We start from the raw sequence: 21,322 nt of genomic DNA on the forward strand, positions 1-21,322 counted from the left end.
CGGTCTTATGTTTATCTGTCAGTATTTCCTTAGCGGCCGTTTTCCATCCATACCTTCCTTTCTGGTTGAGACGACATATTGTCGACCGGCTCATGCTTGGCTGAAAATTTCTGTGCTGGTCCTGAAAGGGTCATCACTGCAGTGGAGTACAGTTATATCTTGATTCTCAGAGGTAGTCCGTGGACATCTAGAGTGAGGGCGATGGTTAACGTGGCCTTCATCCGCTATCCTATTCGCCCAGAGAAGAGTCGTACACTTGATATATCCACGAGTACAGGAAATGGCGCTGATACGGCATCCATCTTTATAAAGCGCCAGAATGCGTTTTTCAGCAAATTCCTTCAGCTGTCACAAATCGCCTTGACGCAAGTAAGGACCTACTGACACCACAAGAGGAAGCGAAGTGCCATACAAGATAGAGAGCACTTCCCTCACCGCAGAATTCCAGTTCATTGCTGACTGCATGCTTTGAAAATGATTTAGTAAATAAGTTCCTCGTAAGTATTATTTCAAATGTCGATGAAATGCATTTTCTTCATACATAGCAATAAAGACAGCGTTTCCCGAGGTTAAAAGTAAAATTTACTTATTCAGGTAATGTTGCTACTGCTATCGCATGTTTTTAGTCAAGTGTACTGCCCCACGTAGCGCGCAGCCTACAACTCTTTAACAGCACCGGACACAAGTGGAATGATGGAGTAGTGGTTGAAGCTTCAAGCTTGTAACCTACAGTTGCCGAGTTCTAAACCTGTCATCTCTACAAACTTTTATTCGTTCTAAACGACGAATTATTATTTTAGGAGGAGAACGTAACTGCGGCTTTCAAAGTATTCATAGTGTTGTATACATTTGAGTATCTGGCTTCCACTGCTCGCTGGAGGAAGGCAAAGACAAAGAGTATCATTTATCTCCCATATTATAAATACTACTCAGTTTGAGAAAGAGCTCAGTCTTCGGTTGACAATCGCAATGTTGCTTAGCAGTACCGAACCCTTGGGAGTTTAACACGGTTTGAATTAATGATTTCTACAGATACAGCAACACACCAGTATTTATGCAGTGTTATCAGATGAAACGATCGACGTGGTCCAGACTTGCGGACTTTTTTCTTAAACACCTTACTACAAGGACAATGAACGTTTTCTAATTAGAGAAATATGTGAACGTTGTTCCTAACGACGTTTTCAGAGGACACTAGATTCCTTCACCTATGACGAACGTTAAAATAAATCTACTTAACAGTACTGACCGAGCGGGGTGGCGCAGTGGTTAGACACTGGACTCGCATTCGGGAGGACGACGGTTCAATCCCGCGTCCGGCCATCCTGATTTAGGTTCTCCGTGATTTCACTAAATCACTCCAGGCAAATGCCGGGATGGTTCCTCTGAAAGGGCACGGCCGACTTCCTTCCCAATCCTTCCCTAATCCGATGAGACCGATGACCACGCTGTCTGGTCTCCTTCCCCAAACCAACCAGCCAACACTACTGAACAGCGGTTTGTGAATCGATTACAGACCGCATTTTGTCGCCTTTCGCTGATTGAAAGGGAAAAGCTGATTGCCTGATAGACCGAAAAAGAAAAAAAGTACTACTTGTGGGCAACGTACAGAACAAAAGTGAGTCCATTCGTATTTACAGTGGACGTGTTCAAAGCGTAGTGATCGCGAGAGAGTTTAGTCAAGAATTTAGAAACGTTATTAAAATCACATGCAGTCACTTCAGCTCAAGGATTGTAATTCATGGTCCAATGACGGATTTAACAACCATAAGTCGACTGTAAAACAAGGATGCCTCTTATCCATTATGATATTCACGATAACGCTCGTTCCGCTTTTGTTAGCAGTAGAATACGTTTCTCTATGAAATGTCCTTCGTGCAGATCGTACGTTTAAAGCTTACGTAAATGTTGTCGGACTAGGAGTAAAGCACCAATATCTGACAAAAGTTATGAAAATACCAAAAAGTACAACACAGCGCTAGGTGCTAAAGTGAATACCCGCAATATAAAGTTTTTCTAGTTTTAAGAAGAGTGTAGGATTAACCGACAATTATGAATTTCATTAGACAGGGACACAATATACTTGGCACAGACATATACAATAACCCCCAAAATGACTGCGAGTTACTGGAGGAAGAAGTTAGATGTTTTTAGAAGGAAACTATTGCAAAATACTGACAGCAACCTTTCATTCCTCGAAAAGGTAAAAGTGGACAACACTTATGTCTTGCTGAAATATGGTATGTAACACAGCTAGTAACTACTAAAACCAATCACAAATGTGATTAATTCTGGATCAGACTGGCTTATTTGACGACATAATAACGTCAAGGTTAAAATCTCAACTTTAGCTTAACAGCAGAACGAAGAAGAAATACGATTGTGGTATGTTAAATGGCGATGGGATGTCTTACTTTTTTGTAGACTGTGGGAGGAAGTAAAATAGCTACCGAATGGTCTAACAGCTGTGGTTCTGAAACAGACACGACCACATAACCTGAGCCCACCAGTGAATATAGCGTCTTGGACTAGGTTAGACTATATTCCATGGAGTACAGTTATACAGGAAGTCAAAATTAATGACGTAAACTCATACATTTGAAAATACACGATACCAGCTCAAGCATAGGTCCGCAAACGAACCTTTTGCGAGATAGTTGCAACAGCGTGATTACCAGCCACCACTGACTTAAGTCCCAGTTACGAAAAGCTAACAGTAGTATACAGAGTTGAGAAAAGTTTAGGGATACTTTGGTAGAAGTGGAGATGATCTGAACGAATACCACAACAGATATATACCTGTACTCGTAGTTAATGGATGTGTTCGAAGTGTCTTGTACCCGGATGCAGCCCTGTACGTGTCGCCGCAATGAGTTTCGAATCCTTTCAAACACTCTTAGATCATTTCAAAACTCGTGACAAGCGCTGACAAGTTGGTGCTCCAATACTTCAACCGTGTTAACCGTAGTGGCGTACACTACACTTACACACATCGCACACAGAAATCCATGGTGTTCAGACAAGGTGAACTTTCTTTGGTCATACTGGCGAGTTAGATGTCGTCTCGCCATAGCAGCAAAATGTGCCGGTGCTCCATCATGTATGTAGCACATCCTCTGGCGTTCTCTAGAGGAACATCCTCAAGTAATCCTGCAAAATGAAGTCCCAGAAAACGAAGGTAACTCCGTCCACTGAGTTTGTTTGATAACACGTCCGGTCCAATAAAACGAACGTCAAGTACCCCTAACCACACATTCAATGAGAAACGTCGGTGACGTGAAGACTCATGCACAACATTTTCGTCAGAGCGTAGGTAATTCCAAACTAAGAATTGTGATAATTAAACACACGAGTAAACCCTACTTCATCTGTAAATAAATGTTATTTTCAAACATAGGGTTGCCTATAGCTTGTTGTTGCATCCACCGACACAACGTTAGTCTAGGACCAGAGTTCTGCCCACCATGACTCTGAACTCGTTGGAGGTGGTACTGGTTTGTATGTATGTACTGAACTGGGGACCCAGAAACGACGGAGAGGCTTCGTCCCCGCCGTAGCCCTCGGTGGTACATAACCCCACAACAGGCACCAGTCCACTCACCTCACAGCCGCCCCACACCGAACCTAGGGTTATTGTGCGGTTCGGCCCCTAGTGGACCCCCGGGATCGTCTCATTCCAGACGAGTGTAACCACAATGTTTGCGTGGTAGAGTAATTATGATGTACATCTATGTGGAGACAGTGTTTGGGCAGCAATCGCAGACATAGTGTCGCTGAGGCGGAGTTAGGGGAACCAGCCTGCATTCGCCGAGGAAAATGGAAAACCGCCATAAAAGCCATCTACAGGTTGGCCGGCTCACCGGACCTCGACACTAATCCGGCGGGCGGGTTTGTGCCGGGGACCGGCACGCCTTCCCGCTCGGGAAGCAGTGCGTTAGACCGCACGGCTAGCCGGGGGGCTGACGGTAGTGGCACACTGTATTGCGATGCATTATTCTCCAAACACCGCTGTGGCTTTTATAGGAATTTGTGCGGAAAGTATCCTTGTTAGAGTGTTTTACTGTCTGCAGAACCCATTCTTCAAGAACAGGTATTGTTCGTACAGGCCTAGCCGCTACCGAAGCATGTGCAAAGCTCGTAGTTTCTCGGAGGCGTTGAAGCACCGTTGTAAACGTTCGACTCTTGGGGCGCCTTCGGGCAGGGTATGATTCTTGGTACAAGTGTACAGTCTCCCGTACATTGCCTTTAGCCCTATCATACGTGAAATGCATATCCGGAAAATCGTCGTTCATGTAATGTTCCATGTTACTACCAACTATCGTAGAACGCAACTGACGCTCCACAAACAACTGACATGAGTGGCCCTCCGATTGTGTACTGTTCTGCCGTATCCATTCTGCTTAAAACTTCACGTATCGAAAATTTAAAAAAAAAAAAAAAAGACCACGCTACGGACCGGCATGCTGCCTTTATACGGAATTATACCAGTAGTGGCTGGTAACCACATAATCGCAATTATTTCGCTCTTAAAATACGAAGGGATCAGGAAGCAAAGGAATTAAACAGAAAGAAACTCGACAGGAATATGGGCAAACAAAGCCAACAAGTAGTTAATTCTTGAAGTCAAATAAATGAGGTGCCAGTTTGTGCATGAAATAATAGCAAAAAATGAAAAATTTACCTCAATTAAAGTTTGCAAAATATATAATTGTTCATTCTACATAAAAAGGACAATCCAGAACAGAGAGTTCCGTCCATCAGATAAGCAAAAATACAGCGGTCGACACAAATTAAATTTGTCAAAAAAATTGAAGTCAAATAAATGAGGTGTCAGTTTGTGCATGAAATAATGGCAAAAAATGAAAAATTTACCTCAATTAAACTTTGCAAAATATGTAATTGTTCATTCTGCATAAAAAGGACAATCCAGAACAGAGAGTTCTGTCCATCAGATAAGAAAAAATACAGCGGTCAACACAAATTAAACTTGCTTTAAATAGTGGATCAGAACCAAGATATATACAGATAACAGATTTTTGAAAAACTAAGAAGACACAGTAATCTCCCCCCCCCCCCAAAAAAAAAAAAAGAAAAAACATAGTTCTGCTCTATAGATTATGGTAAGTGCTCAATAATTGGAGATTTGTGTTAAGTTTCTATTAACAGATTGACAGAGAATATGAGAATCTAAAAATAAAGTTGTCAGTTATCAATGACACTTCAAGTTATTTTACAGTTAAAAAAATATGTTCGTAACTGAAGGAGCCATTAATTTTCTTTTACATTTATATGCATTTATCAGCATTTATATGCATTTATAGATGCATATACATGTAAAAAATGAATGGCTCCTTCAGTTACGAACATATTTTTTTAACAATAAAATAACTTGAAGTGTCATTGATAACTGACAACTTTATTTTTAGATTCTCATATTCTCTGTCAATCTGTTCTTAGAAACTTAACAAAACTCTCCAATTATTGAGCACTTAACATCATCTATAGAGTAGAACTATGTTTTTTCTTTTTTTGGGGGGGAGGGGGAATACTGTGTCTTCTTAGATTTTCACTATATATATTTAAAGAAGTAGTGCTTCTCTTTAATTTATAAGTGTAAATAACTTATCATGAAAATTCACCTAATATTTCACATATACTTATAAGTTCCGACTGTAATATTATGGCAATACTGGAAATTGACAAACATAACAACACAAATACTTAGTTATGTGACAGAAATAAGAAATTTAGTTTTTATGGCAGAAGAAGCCATCGCTATGGAAAGCGAATTTGATTTAGCGCAAGGAAGGGCTGGAGGAGAGGACGCAGATCTTTTTTTAAATTCGAAGTACGTAAAAATGTTCGCCTGTACTGAAAGCGGAATGTGAAGCTTCATGACCAGAAACGATCTATGCCCATATCTGATGCTGACGAAATGATTTTTTCCTATCAAATGCTTTTAGTTGAGAAAAGTTTAAAAACATAACGATTTTTAACCAAATATGAGTGGGGAAGACTGGCATCGCCTACGCCTATGGCTGTTTTAACAAATAATTTGAGTTACAGTACTAAAAATGTAAGCTGCTCAGTCGAATACAAGACATGCACAATACTGGATTTCATAAAACTGCGAAAGCAGGAGGAGACATTAATAAACCTACATGTGCTGCGTTGGGTCTTCGAGATGAATATTTCTGCCTTTTACGTCTACATGACACTTACTTAGAGATTTTAATCGTAGTGCTGCTGAAATTCTGTGGGATACTCATGAGTGAACAGATGGACCACTGATTTCCGTTAGGCAATCTGCAACGTACACCTGTGGGTTTTGCACTCACAAAGCTTCTGATTGCTTGTATCTCGTTCTCCTCTTCCTCGTGTCGGCTTTCCTCAAAAATATACTCAGGGGCCATTTCACTGCACTCCGTGAAGTTGGCACAGTCTTGTTTGGCTCTGTTATCGTTGGATTTGACATATTCTGTGAGGCGTGAAAGTGATGTTTCCTATTTCTCCTGCACCTTTGAGTTTCAGTTTTTCGTAGGCTATCTATACTCCGCAGGATTTGTGATAGTGTTCCGTTGACACATATTCTAATGCACGTATTCCCAGGGAATTCTCGCCCCCTTAAAATTCTCAAGTCCTCATTGTCAATGCTTTCCGGGTTCCCTTAAAGATGAACATTAACAAAATGTTGCTTCGCCTTCCAAACTCTATTCGCCTCAACAAGTCATGGAAGGCATTTAAGTGGCAACACTGCTGAATGAATCGCTTCAGAGTATGACATGACAGACGATATCATGAGGGGAAGACAGCAGGAGAAGATTAGAGAAGCTGTTACCTATTCTCGAAAGCTACATAACTTAATCGGAAAATCCCGTGAAGGAGATTTTCAGGTTTTCTCGAACAACTGCATGACTCGCAATGCAATAAGTTCACATTTGTTGAAACTTTTAAGTGTCTACCACAATGAGCACCACAAAGTCGTAAAATTTTAATTAAAAGAAAACTGCATGGCGGAAAGATAGGAGAAGAAGAAGTATCTATTTCGAAATATGGTGTCGTTCCTTCTGTCTTTGTAATGTTTTTGGAAAAAATCTGTGACACTTTTCATTGTGCTTACCCACACAATCACAGACCCTGCAAGGCAAGAAGGAATCTTAGTCCTTGTCCATCTTTGTAGAAGATTGTGGATGCGACGTCGGCTGGTCAATTCGGTTTTAGTTTCGTTTCAGAATACTAAGATCTGATGAGTATAGTATAAATTGTACAAAGGAACCAACGACTGTGAGCCCCTGAGAAAAAATAAGAGAAATAACTCATGGCTGCCATGGATCATTAAACATACACTCCTGGAAATGGAAAAAAGAACACATTGACACCGGTGTGTCAGACCCACCATACTTGCTCCGGACACTGCGAGAGGGCTGTACAAGCAATGATCACACGCACGGCACAGCGGACAGACCAGGAACCGCGGTGTTGGCCGTCGAATGGCGCTAGCTGCGCAGCATTTGTGCACCGCCGCCGTCAGTGTCAGCCAGTTTGCCGTGGCATACGGAGCTCCATCGCAGTCTTTAACACTGGTAGCATGCCGCGACAGCGTGGACGTGAACCGTATGTGCAGTTGACGGACTTTGAGCGAGGGCGTATAGTGGCCATGCGGGAGGCCGGGTGGACGTACCGCCGAATTGCTCAACACGTGGGGCGTGAGGTCTCCACAGTACATCGATGTTGTCGCCAGTGGTCGGAGGAAGGTGCACGTGCCCGTCGACCTGGGACCGGACCGCAGCGACGCACGGATGCACGCCAAGACCGTCGGATCCTACGCAGTGCCGTAGGGGACCGCACCGCCACTTCCCAGCAAATTAGGGACACTGTTGCTCCTGGGGTATCGGCGAGGACCATTCGCAACCGTCTCCATGAAGCTGGGCTACGGTCCCGCACACCGTTAGGCCGTCTTCCGCTCACGCCCCAACATCGTGCAGCCCGCCTCCAGTGGTGTCGTGACAGGCGTGAATGGAGGGACGAATGGAGACGTGTCGTCTTCAGCGATGAGAGTCGCTTCTGCCTTGGTGCCAATGATGGTCGTATGCGTGTTTGGCGCCGTGCAGGTGAGCGCCACAATCAGGACTGCATACGACCGAGGTACACAGGGCCAACACCCGGCATCATGGTGTGGGGAGCGATCTCCTACACTGGCCGTACACCACTGGTGATCGTCGAGGGGACACTGAATAGTGCACGGTACATCCAAACCGTCATCGAACCCATCGTTCTACCATTCCTAGACCGGCAAGGGAACTCGCTGTTCCAACAGGACAATGCACGTCCGCATGTATCCCGTGCCACCCAACGTGCTCTGGAAGGTGTAAGTCAACTACCCTGGCCAGCAAGATCTCCGGATCTGTCCCCCATTGAGCATGTTTGGGACTGGATGAAGCGTCGTCTCACGCGGTCTGCACGTCCAGCACGAACGCAGGTCCAACTGAGGCGCCAGGTGGAAATGGCATGGCAAGCCGTTCCACAGGACTACATCCAGCATCTCTACGATTGTCTCCATGGGAGAATAGCAGCCTGCATTGCTGCGAAAAGTGGATATACACTGTACTAGTGCCGACATTGTGCATGCTCTGTTGCCTGTGTCTATGTGCCTGTGGTTCTGTCAGTGTGATCATGTGATGTATCTGACCCCAGGAATGTGTCAATAAAGTTTCCCCTTCCTGGGACAATGAATTCACGGTGTTCTTATTTCAATTTCCAGGAGTGTATTATTTTATGATCTCTTCGTTTGTGTGGAGGAAATCCTGTGCTGGAAACAATGAACAACTGCTTTCTGGGTTAATGTAACAACAGATCATTCACTGATAACTAGTGTCAAGGAAATCTGACCAGCCGAGGATTAAAAATCATATTAAACTTGTGACCAGAAAATTTTTAAATAAACTGAATAAGCGTATTAAAATAGGACGAAGGACGTAATATACCTTCATCCCAACCAGAACCGGTGAAATTAAGTTGAAACATCTTACTGGTATTGATCTTATATAAGGCATCCAACAGCCATCCATGTTCAGGAATAAATGCAATGCCTTTACAGACGTGTCCTGTGTTCATTCACTTTTGTCACATCGATTCTATTTGTAGGCGGCCTATGGCCTCGTTTATCAATACATACGGATGTTTCTGTACTACTCAGTATTTTATAAAGACGAGCATCACTAACTTGAAATGTGTCCATAATAAACTTTTTACACACACGAACTAACATCACTGTTGTCAAATAATATGTCAGAATTTTCGATTTTGGTGCCTTCGATGAGTTTCTTGGACGACGTTGCTTCACCTTCGTGTTGTGTATCAGTCTGCGAAGATAGACGTTCTGCTTTGCATTATCGCCCAATTTATAAAAGGATTCGAACAATGATCGCCGTTCTGAAGGATTTACTAAATCAAAACACTTTCGTGAACATGTACAGTTCACATTTTTATAGAATTTTGCAGGAATATTTTTCTCACTTCTGTTCACATAAGCTTTCACAGAACATCTTTTGGCAGAACTGACTAGCCTTTTCCATGAATATTGCTTCCTCTTCCGTTTTCTTCCTTTCTGTATCAATATATTTTCGTTTTCAGTGCTTTTATCGTGGTTGTCTAACTGGCGATCATCTTCTTCAGTGACATCTACAGATAAATAACATATTTAGGAAGTCATTCAATGTAACTCACCAAACAGTTCACAATTCAAAAAATTATTCCAAAACACGTGTTCAGCAATCCTTGTAATGTAATGTTCCGGTGTAAAGGATACAATATCAATAACGAGATAAACAATACGCTAGTTTTGGAAAAGAAGCCTTTTCTGAGTGGCCGCATGAAATTACAACACATTTTAGAGGTTAGAATGTACATACCTGTATCGGACAAAGTATTATCTTTGTCTGGTACATATTCAGAACCGCTATCTGCAAACGGCGTATTTTTATTTTTAACGAGTGGAGAGGGCATTCTGATATAAAAATTACATATTGTGTAACAATAGCAGACTACTATGTCTCACAGTACCCCAAGAAGAAGAAACTGGTTTTTCAAACTGACTTTTACTAAATGTTTTCGGAATATTTCGACTCATTTACTCTGTGGTCAGTGCATGTGCTGCCATCTAGCGTAAGAAATGTCAAACTGTGACTTATTCGTCTCGGCATCTGAAAGACTGAATACTCAGGCATCTGTTATGACATATAATCCACGTGCAGAAAAACGACGACTTACACTGATTGGCTTCTGAGCCCTCCATATAATACAATGAGCAATGATTTATACGTATAATAAATTACTGAAAAGTACATTATAGGAATATTTAAAAGAAATTTTTTTTATAGGAGCAGTTCCATTACACGCGATCTTCATTTGATTTCTTTCTCGACAAAATTTTGAGAAAGAGGATTCGAAGGAGTAAATCTCGTTTCATTTGTAGGAGTATTTCGAAAGAAAGTAAATTCTCTTATAAAATAAAGAATATTTACTGTAGGTAATCCTATACAAAAACGCTCATGTGTAACTGTATTAGATAGCTACCTAATACAATAAATCAGCCACTTTCACCTTGATTGCAGTACCGAGTCGTAGCCTGGGTTCCACGATGGGAGAAATGGGTAGATAGCAGCGGGAAGCTACACTGATCCTTCGTATCTTGATAGCCGCCCCTACTCACGCAAATAGGTAGAAGTGAGTCCTAGGCACGCTCCTTCCGCGCGATAGGACTGAGATCAGGGTGACATTGTTGACGGAGAGAGACAACAGCTACATGTCTGTATAGATGCCCTCAAACCGTTGTGACACAGTTCAGGAACGAAGGCGTCATACATTTTCTTGCTGAATGTACAAGTCCTTTGCATGGCGATTTCGTGTGAACGAATGCAGATTATATGGCAATAGATTTCTTCTCACAAGTTATAAAAGATGTCAGATTGTAACGGTTGTGCTATATTTTGACATAATATTTTTTTCCTCACAGTCATAAAATATGGCGCAATACTTTTGAAAGGTACAAAGGTGTGTGCCTTCGAGTCCTTTATGCAGCAAATACAGACACAGAGGGCGAGTGAGATCAGACAAGGAGCCTCTCATTGGCAGGAAATTTAGGAGGGAAGTTCAAACAGAAAACCTTTATGTTATTAGATAAACTCTGACATTGGTATATTCATTACTAAATAAGACTTTAATTCTTTATTGTATACAAAGTAAGCAAATAAAACCTTTTTTTGCTATTCTGAACCACTCAAGGATCTGAAGTGTTACCGTGAACAAGTAGAGTGAAAGACATCCAATGACAGCGTGTATTGGTGGAGACAAGAATGGTGGCAGAGATGCGAGAGTGAGTCCTCTGTGGCCGAAGCAGACAAAAGGTTGTCAGACGTGGAGGGCCGCGATGGTATGAGGGTTAGATACGGGACAGCAGTGGGAGGGGTTCTTAAGCGCAGTCCGGCGAAGAAGATGCGGCACCCGCCTCCACATTGTACCGCTACCGTTTTGGAGACTTTATCCAGATTGAACCACTAAATCAGCTCGTAACACCTAGGCTGTATTGATTTGGTGGCTACAAGTGTCAAAAGTAAAGATGGCTGCCATTTATGCACCAAATAAAGGAAATGACTGCCACCCTTTTGTGAAACGACCCCTGCAGCTTAAAAGACTTGCTGGAAAGACATTTTATTAATTTTTATGAATCACTTAGCGATGGTTCAGAATTGCATATACATTAGCTAAGATGTTAGGTGGAAATTTCAAATTACTGACTTAATTTGCATGGCGTCATCTCGCCAAAATCAGTGCTATGAAGACATCGTAGGTAAGTGAACTTTCCGAGAACGTAGATCTGTGAGAAGTATAATTGCACACAACAGACTTAGTTGTATTCACATTTCTCTTGTATAACTCTGTATATCACTGTCATGGCTTGTTGTTGAAACATTATTTACTAATTTCTTTTAGTAAGGTTTCAGTACTATAATTAATAAGAAACTTTTAAGTTTCCTCTCATTGATGTGTATGTGGCCTCGTCTATTTACATGAGATCGAGAGTCGTCAGTAACTTGTGCTTTGACTATACATGTTTTATGACACTGAACCTGGCTCAATATCGTAACTAATACAAATTCCGGTAGCCGAAACATTGTTATGACAGCTAGTACCTGATATCCCAAGTGCTAGCAAACATTACTAGACGTTTCAGGGATTCCATTTCATTCCATGCAAACATAAATCATGGGAGAATACTGCTGCCACCTTCATAAACTGTGTGCTTTTGGCGAGCAAGATTCATCGTCCATGTGGTTTTTAAAGTAATCACCCTCTGCTACCGGTATGAACAAAAGATTAGTTATCAGTCTAGACGACGTTTTCACCTGCTTTTAGGAACAATTTGTGACACTGCCAATCTCTCTGCTCCGTTACACACGTTAGGAAAAGGTTCATATTTTATAGTAGCGCCTGCACTCCATAACGTGGAGGTGAATGGAATCCCTATTCGTTGACCTTTTACTTTCCAGCACTGAACTGACACGAGTGGTTTGTAGCACTGTGACCTAACTATCTGCGTCTACAATCCAAGACAGCAGCTACCGACAACTGTCGTCAAAATGTTACCCATGACGGTCTGTTCTGCAAGAGGTAGTTATCCCTAATCGGGGTACACACTGAACACGTTTGACATGGTGCTAGTGGTGATTGGATGTCCTGTGCGGGGGAAATCCACTATCTGACGGCAATCAAAAGTGTTGATATTGCTTATCTTATCAACACCATCTAAAGCGGGGGTGGTCAAGCATTCAGCTCATGAACCATGTCCGGAAATGAACGCTGTAGTGCTCAGACTGACTGCACACTTACCCCACTACGAAGCGGTGGTGTGGAAAGAGTGGGTAACTGTGAACGCGCCGCTTTTAAATGACAACACAGACTAATTGCATACGACTTGGTTTTATATTTCACATTTATCAACAACACAGATCACAAATAAAACGTATTTTCTATATTACTTACTTAGTTTTTGATGTCAGGTCCCTCTTCACATGGATGCCTCTTGAGGACTCCTTGACATTATTAAGGGGTCATTTCGATGATGCCACAGTGGAACAGTTACGCCATCCACTCACTACCACGTATTTCAAATGTGGTGATAAGGTCTGACAAAAGATAGGCGGGGTGGACATTGGTTTCCCCTGGTACCATGTATCGCAAAGCTATACAAGTAACACTCCCAAGAAACAGCTCTCGACATGGCGAGCCTAAAACCGAAGGCGTTCTACCAGTACGTGGACGACACGTTCGTGATTTAGCTGCATAGCGAAAATAATCTACAAGAATTTCTTAACAACCTCAACAGCATACATGACAATATTAAGTTCACCATGGTGTTAGAAGAAAATAGATGTCTGCCTTTCCTCGACATCACGATAGAGAAAAAGACTGAAGGCACGTTAGGTCATTCTGTTTGCGGGAAGAAGACACACACCGACCTGTATCTTAACGCCAATGGCTGCCAACATGAAGCACAACGCAAATCCGTGCTCACCACCTTGGTGCACAGAGATAGAGACATGCGAAATAGAGAGTCTACCTTCCGAACTGCAACCTTGAAAAAAACATTGCGCGAGAACAGCTATTGTGAGACGCAGATAAGACGTGCTTTCCTAATCAATGAGAAGAAGAGACGACACACATGAAGAAAATACACTCCTGGAAATGGAAAAAAGAACACATTGACACCGGTGTGTCAGACCCACCATACTTGCTCCGGACACTGCGAGAGGGCTGTACAAGCAACGATCACACGCACGGCACGGCGGACACACCAGGAACCGCGGTGTTGGCCACCGAACGGCGCTAGCTGCGCAGCATTTGTGCACCGCCGCCGTCAGTGTCAGCCAGTTTGCCGTGGCATACAGTCTTTAACACTGGTAGCATGCCGCGACAGCGTGGACGTGAACCGTATGTGCAGTTGACGGACTTTGAGCGAGGGCGTATAGTGGGCATGCGGGAGGCCGGGTGGATGTACCGCCGAATTGCTCAACACGTGGGGCGTGAGGTCTCCACAGTACATCGATGTTGTCGCCAGTGGTCGGCGGAAGGTGCACGTGCCCGTCGACCTGGGACCGGACCGCAGCGACGCACGGATGCACGCCAAGACCGTAGGATCCTACGCAGTGCCGTAGGGGACCGCACCGCCACTTCCCAGCAAATTAGGGACACTGTTGCTCCTGGGGTATCGGCGAGGACCATTCGCAACCGTCTCCATGAAGCTGGGCTACGGTCCCGCACACCGTTAGGCCGTCTTCCGCTCACGCCCCAACATCGTGCAGCCCGCCTCCAGTGGTGTCGCGACAGGCGTGAATGGAGGGACGAATGGAGACGTGTCGTCTTCAGCGATGAGAGTCGCTTCTGCCTTGGTGCCAATGATGGTCGTATGCGTGTTTGGCGCCGTGCAGGTGAGCGCCACAATCAGGACTGCATACGACCGAGGCACACAGGGCCAACACCCGGCATCATGGTGTGGGGAGCGATCTCCTACACTGGCCGTACACCACTGGTGATCGTCGAGGGGACACTGAATAGTGCACGGTACATCCAAACCGTCATCGAACCCATCGTTCTACCATTCCTAGACCGGCAAGGGAACTTGCTGTTCCAACAGGACAATGCACGTCCGCATGTATCCCGTGCCACCCAACGTGCTCTAGAAGGTGTAAGTCAACTACCCTGGCCAGCAAGATCTCCGGATCTGTCCCTCATTGAGCATGTTTGGGACTAGATGAAGCATCGTCTCACGCGGTCTGCACGTCCAGCACGAACGCTGGTCCAACTCAGGCGCCAGGTGGAAATGGCATGGCAAGCCGTTCCACAGGACTACATCCAGCATCTCTACGATCGTCTCCATGGGAGAATAGCAGCCTGCATTGCTGCGAAAGGTGGATATACACTGTACTAGTGCCGACATTGTGCATGCTCTGTTGCCTGTGTCTATGTGCCTGTGGTTCTGTCAGTGTGATCATGTGATGTATCTGACCCCAGGAATGTGTCAATAAAGTTTCCCCTTCCTGGGACAATGAATTCACGGTGTTCTTATTTCAATTTCCAGGAGTGTAGTAAGCTCTTTGCTTTCTTTCTGTATGCTGGGCCACCCACGGCAAAGATTGCCAGGATATGAGAAAAGAGCAACATTAAACCAATCTTCCACTCATCGGCCAAAATCAAGAATATGCTGCGCTCAGTTAAGGATACTCTACGAATACAGACACCTGGTGTTTAGAGCAGCAGCTACGAATGTGGCATACAATACATTGGCAAGACGCAGCGATGTATATCCCTGCTGACAACAGGCCAAACGGAGAAAGATGCAGTTGCGGAACCGTATGTTCGATTTCGACAAAAAAGCTACTGTGCATTGCGAATGGGTTCTGGAAGGCTGTGGAGGTACGAATCTCTGATAACTTTGTCAACCCAGATAGTGGTTTCCAACTTAGCACCGCATCGCATGCAGCAATAAGAAAAATACGACAATAACGCTCCAGTGCGAAACCGGCGAAGACGGCTGATGGAAAGGACTGGTCCCACCAGGATGCGATGCTCGGACCCGCCAGCATGCAGGGAGCCTCTACCACTACCGGCTGCCACTCTCCCTGCCCCACCATGGGCTGTGACACCCCTTCCGGAGCCGCGCGATTGGCGCTACTGATGCAGACAATCAGAGGAGCCTGCTGTCCACAGGCTATGAGAACCAGGACAGGACAGGAGTCCGACACTCCGCCCGAAGATGACAAGTAGGAATCTTGTTGAAACGCCGCAGAACGACGACTTGACTCTGCTGATAACCCGAGAAAACTTCATCATCTACATTCTTCGTTTCCACGTGGTACTCATCAATGAGGACAGAAGGTACCAGCAACGGAGGAAAAATGCACCAGATATCTCTTAGGAGTGTCAAATTGTATTTCTGATCGGCACAGTATTGAAACTTAATCGAAGGGAAAGCAGTCTGCCCCAACTGGAATTTCAGCTCATGGTTGGTTGATACATTCGTCAGCGATCGTTTTCTCTTACACCTCTGGAAACTGTAAAGGTTTCACGTCACGCAGAGTTGGTGTATTCAGTGTAAATGGTGTACCAACGTGCTATTAAGATGCTGGAAAGTATGACGTCTGTGTTACGCATGTGTAGGTCAGCATATAAAGTTTAGCCAATTGATATCGACTGTGCTCCTGTGAGGTAAAGTAATAAAATTACTCAGAAGCTCAGAATTGTGTGTGGGTAGGTGTTACGTAATATCTATTTCTTTAATGTTTATTGCACATTAGGTAAGTTCAGAAAAGATGATTTTATAAGAGAATTACACAAGGAAGTCGTCGAAGCCATAATTACTGTTTTACTAATGGAATGTACAGAGACATCTCATAGAGGGTTGGCTACAGATCTGGACAGCAGTGTGTCACCTCAGTTACCTACACCTGGGCATTGAGCGGAATAGGGAGCTTTGCGTACGGTTAGGACGCTGTGAGGCATTTGCTCTTAATTTGTTTATCGGTGCGGAGCCTCAACACATGATGCAATGGCTGGCTAACAATCAGTCGCTGCTGGCAGCGAGCCGAGACGGGATGTGTCCTATTTCTACAGAGTTTGCATTGGGCACGGTGCAGATGGGCACAGTTTGAAAACACTGTGGGAGAGGAACTGTCACATTTCCTGTTTGTTTTAAACAAAGAAGTAATTGTTGGACTCCCTCCTTCGTTCTGTGCTGGGTGGTATAGTATGAGAACATATATGGTAATTGCTAAAGCAAGGAATCATGGGCTATCAGTGTTACTTTATCGATGTATTATGTGTGTTCACATATGTGTTTAATCGGATTTCCCGCAGTTATTTGCAATTCCACAGTACTCTTATAGCGTCGGACGCCTCTTAGGCAACCTGATAGTGACGCCACACACTAGTAATGCAGGAATAAGTTCGTCACAGAGAGAAAATGGAGCCGGATTTGATGCATTGTTAAACATTAAGCTATTGGGTATCACTGTAACTTTTTTGAAATAATGTAAATTGGTGTGCGTTGTTAAACAGTTAGTCTCATACCTGTGTGTGTTTTCTTGAATGGATAAAATCGGCAGAATTGTAACAGATAGCCCAAAACGTTAAGTGGCCTCGTACGTCGGTGTGTTTTCGGTAAAAATACCATCGTCTCCAGTACTCAGCTGGACGGGATGAAAGACTAAATTTCGTAGATCAACTGGACCTGCAGTTGATACTGCTGTTGATCGACTGACGGGGCACACCACAAACGCTGCGTCCATCTCATAATCTGTGCATCTGAAGAGTGGTGGTGACTGGAGGGTGGTGATATGGTACCATTAGGAACGTACTGCACGGATAGGGGAGGGGAGGCTGACATTTTTGGATAATAAATTATGGTCACTGAGATTAGGGTGAAAGCATTTGACCATTAGGAAACGCCTGCGTAAACTAGAGTGCAATTGGCCTACCTGGTAACCTTCTTCGATCATAAATTACAGTAATTGAGTTGACTGTTATAGGTCATTAATCAGATTCTAAATAAACAAAAATAAGAGCCCAAGTGATTAGTTTATTTACATGCGTGAAGCCAAAAGTGCGATGTTCCGCCAGGACAGTGGAGTGTTCTGAGGCAGAAATCAAAAGAATCAGAGAACACAATCAATGAAAGAAATATTGTTTTACACTCAACTTTGGTACCGAGCGTCCTTGTCAGTATCCATACACAAGTCTTTGACAAAGCTAAGATAATTACACACTTTAACAGTTCACTATACAGAAATAAACATAAATTTTGACACCAGTTATGATGTACTTCTTTCGTAGAGAAAGTTCTTACAACACTCTGATGATCCTCGACAGCTGTTAACTGGGGCTGCTCGACAACTGGGCAAGAACTCAGCAAGAACTCGGCTAGAACTGGTTAGAACTATAGTCGGGTAGTCTCTTATCCACGTGATCCTTGGCGCCGATGGCGCCTCAGCTCAAGAGACGTGACACACACAAAATGCAGCCAACTGCTGGGCGGCGCCGGTCCCTGTCGTTGTCGGACAACAGCGGAACTCCTAGCGCCAACCTCTGTACAGGGAACCATTGCCTCCCCTGTGGTAACGACTGGCTACGATACCACAATTAGGTTTATAAAGTTCATCGTTTCTTCAGATGGTGACAATAGGTCAAGTGACCGGATTGTTTGCGTAGGGAAAACAATGCTCTCCATTCGGACTGAACAAACCCTGCCACACTACTAACATGGGTGCCCATGATTCATCCAGGAATCAAATGGTTGATAGCTTACCACAGGCGGAAAAAGTAATACTCGAGGAATCTGTGAAGGGAGAAGCAAACAATAAACTACTATAATTCAATAAAGAAATTTATAGAAACTTTTTCGAATGTGGTACTCCCCACGTTGGCTAAACTATCTACACAATACAATTATGTGTAGATCATCAACCTAACATTCATCTCCTTGAGTTAAACAAGTCCCTGAACCAACGTTGCGTTTCTACGTACTATCTAATGCATGATATATATTTCAGTTAATAGACAACATATGCACACCAGAAACAGCGAGCCCCAGGAGATATTACGACAACATCACAAAACACCGCCTGTGGATTTTATAATAGTCTCAGTTCGGCGACGAATAAACCTCGTTGTTCCTCGGGTAAGGCCTATTCAACCAAAGCGACTCACTGATGGTTAGATCCCATAGAGTTACAAGACTGTCCGTATGCTGACTGCTGCATTTAACCCGCTATTCCAAATAGACTCAGACTGTTTTCTATGGGATGGAGATGAGATGATTTAGCAGGCCCATCGAGGTGCCATAGAGTTCTACAGTGTTCGTCAAGCCAGGAAATCATGTGTGCAGCCCTGTGACCACAGCTGTTGTCATCCTGGAGGAAGGGAATGTGCACAGCATACTAATCATGAAGATGTAGAAGAATCGGCAACATTAGGAGACCGATATTGGTCAAATAAACATCCTGGTTTATGTTCACGGGATCTGAATTAGTGAGACCAAGTCATGAAGTACAACCTCCAAACACTGCAGGTTTAAACATCTCAACGGGTCATCGCTGCTTTATACGTCTTGCATAACCTGAAAGGCGACTCGTCGAAGCACAGTACGTGCCTACAGAGAGCTACTCTCCAGATCCTGTGTCTTTAGGCACGTTAAAGACGTGCAGCTTGAGAAGCTACTGTAAGAAATGGCCTTTTACTATGTATCAAACTACAAAAGTCCATTTCGTGCAGTTTCCTTCGCCATTTTGGCTCCGAAAATTGTTTGAGATCCATCTGCATTCACTAACAGCAGTAATTTCTGTCGAATTCGGAACCGACTGATTGACAAGATACGAGGCTTGTGTACTGTCCATGTCGGTTATGATAGTTTTTCGATGACCGTTCGGCGCCGCGTTACAGGTCTGCAAGTGGTATACTATTCTCTGAAGTATCGCTGGACGCTCTGCGGTGATATACCAACTTCGTTCATGATGTGGTAGTGGTTACGTCGAAGCACAACACTATTCTGACATGTATTCACGTCGACCCACCTTACTAAACTGATTCCATACAACCGATTAGCACGTACACATCACGTACTGCCATGACTTACATCGGTGGTGGAGGGTCATACGGCTGTCTGTTACTACGGGGGCGTGCTCAAAAGTAAAGCTTCCGATTTTTTACATGGAAACTCTTAAAGCTCTTTAAATAAAACAAGCGATATTAATATTCTACACCTTAATTCTTCATGTCTATATATTTGCAGCCGTCTGAGACTAGAGGGCTTAGACTAGTAGCGTTAACATGGCGGCGTGTAACATAATGTTGTCGGTGCGTGAGAAATAGCGTGCTGTACTCGAGTTCCGAAATCGAAGGGCTAGTCCACACATGGAGAGCCCTCTCCTTCAGCATTTCAGCATTAAAATGCGTGTTCGGGCGTCGGTCACAATTCTTTGAATACTTGAGTAGTATTCAAAGAAATGAGACTGACGCCAGAACACTAGGGACTTACGTGCATCGAGAATAGAAAATAGTGCATTGAGAATGGCTAGCCACTAGCCGAAATCTGGATTTGTACAATAAAATCTAAGAAAGGACGACTGATTGCTGCATTCTGTAATTTATAAGCCACATAACAGTCGCTGAGTGCACCGACTTTCCGAATGGAAGGTAACCTGAAGGGGATTTAACGTTAATTATGTACTTAAACAGTATTATAAAATTGGGATACATTTTTCACCATATCGACTGGGCCTGGTGGAGCTATTATGCTTTATAGTAAGGGAAGTTAGTGCCTCCCTTATTGGCAAATTCCACTGGGCGCAATGTCGTCTGAAGTCGGCAAGAAAAAGTAATGACATCTGATCCCACAATTTATCTGGAAATTCATAACGACATCTGACTGGATGTCTTCAGAACAACTAATCGGGGAATGAATTTCATTGCTGATTAAACGCAACGGTTCTCGAAGAAGACAGCTATTCTCATCTATGACAGTGGGTGAAAAGTTGCGGTGGGATGCCTGTAGGAGAAAAGACTAGTTAATCATACTTCATGAAAAGGACATGTATTATTTATTACTTCTCCTCAAAGTTTGTCACTTAACAAGTAAGATTCACCTTAAGTGTATGGTTCCTTACGAGATATGTGTGGTGTCACCGCCAGACACCACACTTGCTAGGTGGTAGCTTTAAATCGGCCGCGGTCCATTAGTACCTGTCGGACCCGCTTGCCGCCACTGTCAGGGATCGCAGACCGAGCGCCACCACAAGGCAGGTCTCGAGATACGGACTAGCACTCGCCCCAGTTGTACGGACGACGTTGCTAGCGACTACACTGACGAAGCCTCGCTCCTTTGCCGAGCAGATAGTTAGAATAGCCTTCAGCTAAGTCAATGGCTACGACCTAGCAAGGCGCCATTAGTAACATTGCATGTATCTAAAAAGTCTCACTTGTATCGCCACAATTTCCAGATGTACCAAAAGGATGGATTAAAGTTAAGTATTCCAGAAGCTACGTACTTTTCTTTATAGCATTCATAACGTATCCTGTTTCAGACCTCACGCACCCTGCTTTGGCTTAGCGCGTGCCTTTCGGCTTCCTCTCATTGTGTCTAGGCTGTCTTGTCTAGACACAACAATATGATTTCTTAATAAATTCTATAAACATTATTCTGTTAGCAAAGGATCAGGCATGGTTACTCCTGTGAACACACTAAAAATTCAAGTACTCGCTACAGTTGTGGAGG

This window comes from Schistocerca americana, chromosome X, assembly GCF_021461395.2.
Source record: "Schistocerca americana isolate TAMUIC-IGC-003095 chromosome X, iqSchAmer2.1, whole genome shotgun sequence".
Taxonomy (NCBI): Eukaryota; Metazoa; Arthropoda; class Insecta; order Orthoptera; family Acrididae; genus Schistocerca; species Schistocerca americana.